The sequence below is a fragment of the Adiantum capillus-veneris genome, chromosome 13 (assembly GCF_014529385.1).
Source record: "Adiantum capillus-veneris isolate H3 chromosome 13, ASM1452938v2, whole genome shotgun sequence".
Taxonomy (NCBI): Eukaryota; Viridiplantae; Streptophyta; class Polypodiopsida; order Polypodiales; family Pteridaceae; genus Adiantum; species Adiantum capillus-veneris.
Genome location: NC_140943.1, coordinates 49258399 through 49261549, shown reverse-complemented (window position 1 = coordinate 49261549; position 3151 = coordinate 49258399). Strand labels below are relative to the sequence as shown.

Sequence of the window (3151 nt, the reverse complement as noted above, 5' to 3'; positions counted from 1 at the left end):
TTCCGTTCTAGAGAGAGAGTGGCGCTCGACGAATGAAGAAGAGGCTAACGTTACGTTGAGAATCGACATTTTGGAGCCAAGCTCGTTTAGGAAAAAGGGAGAAAATATTATTTCAGTTCATCAAATTGCACAATTTCACGCTTTCAAGACATAAATGCCATAAGTCGTACTAACTCTGTACCGCCGAATTTCAGAACTTTCATTGAAGACTCTATCTAGTATCTATGTTCCCGCCCAAATATGACTTTGAGTAGCTCTACTTGCCTCTCAAAACTTCTTCCCTTTTTCATATTTGCGCTAATCTTTTTGTGTATTCTAGTGCACACCATGACTACTTCTCAAAGGCCTAGCACTACCATTGACCATGTTAGCATTTTTAATAGTTATACTACATATGATCAAGCATGGATACCATCTCGAATAACTATCAGAAGTTGGGTTCTACTGCAAACTAAGAGGAGGAAGAGGAGGCAACGCAATGATTTTGTGGAGGCTTTCAAGGGGCAAGTTAAAGAGTTTAAAGTGTGTACACAAAGCAAGTGGTGAAAGAGGTCCTCATACAACATGCTTTCCAGCATGCAGACTTAAGGTTGCAAACATCTCCTCCAAGTTTTCCACGACATCAACCCAACTGTAAGTTATTTTGAGCATCTCAGTTAGTGCATGATTATATTCAAAGGTTAAGTGGTGCATATAATTTTTGGTATGTTTCAGATATTTATCTATCAAATAGGACAGATTGGCAACCAGTTGAGAGCATACTTGAGATTTTTTATGCTTTCCATGCATTTATTGGTGAGCAAATGTACCGAGGAAGACAACACAAGGAACTTACAGATAATGGAATATTCTTTTATGATATGTCATATTTGGAACCGAGAACTTCCTTTGGTTGGGGTCGTGTAGCTCCTTTGTCACTTCCATCCTTTGACAGCAAGGATTGGTCTCTGCCAGCTTTGCAAACTAGTGAAAGCTTTAGGAATAGGTTGTTTCAGGATATACAAAAGTCTCTCAAGTATTCAATTGCCGGCTTGCACTATTTATGCCTCTTGAAGTGTTTGTAGATTAGTTCTTCGATGAGCAAATAAGAACTATCGCAACAATGTTCATTTGCAAGTCTGAGAGCTGTTTGGACTTTTTAGATGATAATTGGGATAGGAAACGGTCACAGGGAAAAATCTGTATTTTGCAAAATAGGTCTATAATTTGCAAGTTCATTATAAGCTCTCAAAATTTCATAGTGTCGTTTTACTATTTTAGATATCATCTTCTTAGTAGGCAACTTATTCCACTCGGCCAAGATATACAGTCTAGCCTTGAGAACAAACCTTTATAAATGGAGCTCTACTTTCAAGATAGCCTACTTATTGTGATGGAGACAATGTCAAGCACAACTCTTGCACAGCCCAGGGTAGATCTTACATGTGAAGAACTTCCACTTTTGCTAGAATTGTATGCATTCAGTCTCAACAATAGAAAGGTGCTTACTATATGGATGAATTTTGATTGTCTTTTTTAATACATTAAGACATAGAATCTAACTCTTTCTTCTTCGCAGATTCCAAGACGCAAGGAGAAAACAACATTGTGCAAGGAGTCACTTTCAAATACGGTTCACTTAATTGCTTCCACTGGAAGCTAGGTCACATACCTTGTGCATGCAATGAGCTTTGATGCCATGCAAACCATGATGTACTCTTCAAAATGACTAATACAGAGACTTTTTGTGCCGCTCAAACAATGTTTAAAAAATGTACACTTTTCATTGTCTCAAAGCTTTACAAATTGTGTTGTTTCGGTCAAGATGTATACAAGTTATTGCTCCCTTTCCCTACTACTGCTACCATGTCCTCTCCCCCGGTTGGTGCCACTAGTCCCCTGTCCTCTCCATCGGTTTGTTGCCACTGGTCCCCTGCCCTCTCCCCCGGTTGCTGCCACTGCTCCCCTACCCTCTTCCCCGGTTGCTGCTACTTCTACCTCGGGGGACACTGGTCTCGGGCATCCTTTTGCATCATTCAAAATCATGGTCCTCTTCCATGGCTTCCCATGCATCTTGCACCTGTGAAGCTTCCCTATGTTCTTGCTCTTGTCACTGATGTGTAGCCCATTCCTCTACTTCTGCGGCGTCCGCATAATATTGATTTATTGCTTCTTGCATATTTCGAACCTCCTCTTGAGTCTGATTGTAGCGCTGCATCATTTCGTCAATGCGAGCCCGTTTGGACTCCTCAGCTCTTGCCCCTTCCTCTCTTGTACGTTTATTTACCGAGATTATAATATGTTGGATGGCCATTACAGAAAAATGTCGCACATCATTGGGGGTATAGTTATGTAATTGAAGTTCCTGTAGAAGTGTGATAATAGGAAAGTAAGTAAAGATGTTGCTTCTTTTAATACAAACGTTGTAGCAAACAAACAATGAAACAACACGATTACTTACGTTTGGTACATCCAAAATTTTAATGAGGAGAAACAAGGCATTCAAAAAAGTTCGCCAGCCACAACTATAGTCATCAACTTGCGTGGGCACGGTGACCCGTTTGTGCCGGATGGTAGTCCCTAGATCATGTTCTAACAAAACATGATCTACACAGCATACAAGTTTTTTCGTGGCACTACATACGTAACCACTTGAGTCAATAACACATTACAAAGAGATACTACTTCCAAAAGTACCTAGATGTGCCTTACGTTTTTACATGACCGTGAAACAACCTGCTTTGCTTGGAGTTTGCGTAGTAGACAATCTTATCTTCAATGTCAAATAATAACAGACTCCAATGATCACTACACCAAAACCATCAAAGATGAGGAGAAAGATCCTAAATCCAACATTGTTTTTACAAGGCAAGAAGAAACTCACGATTGATTGTATGCAGTGACCAGAAAATGCGCTAGATCAAAATGGACTCTACTAAACCAGCCCATAGGAGCCAAAAAGGAAACTCCGTTGTTCTGCAACATAGGCGAGATCAATGGATCTATTACATATATTTTGTTTTGAACCTCAGAGTCTAGAAGCAAGATAGCGTGCCTAACATGAATCAATGGCAGAGATTAGACTTAAGATATTTCAGCGGGCTGTCACTGCCACAAACCCATGAATCAATACCGAGCAAATGGGGCAGCTATTGAATTCCATTAGCCACTG

The 3151-nt window shown here is 40.2% G+C and overlaps 1 pseudogene; it reads left to right on the top strand.

The window, feature by feature from the left end:
* Positions 1 to 1102: 1102 nt before the first annotated feature.
* On the top strand, positions 1103 to 1642 carry LOC147443957 (uncharacterized; annotated as a pseudogene).
* Positions 1643 to 3151: the final 1509 nt, after the last annotated feature.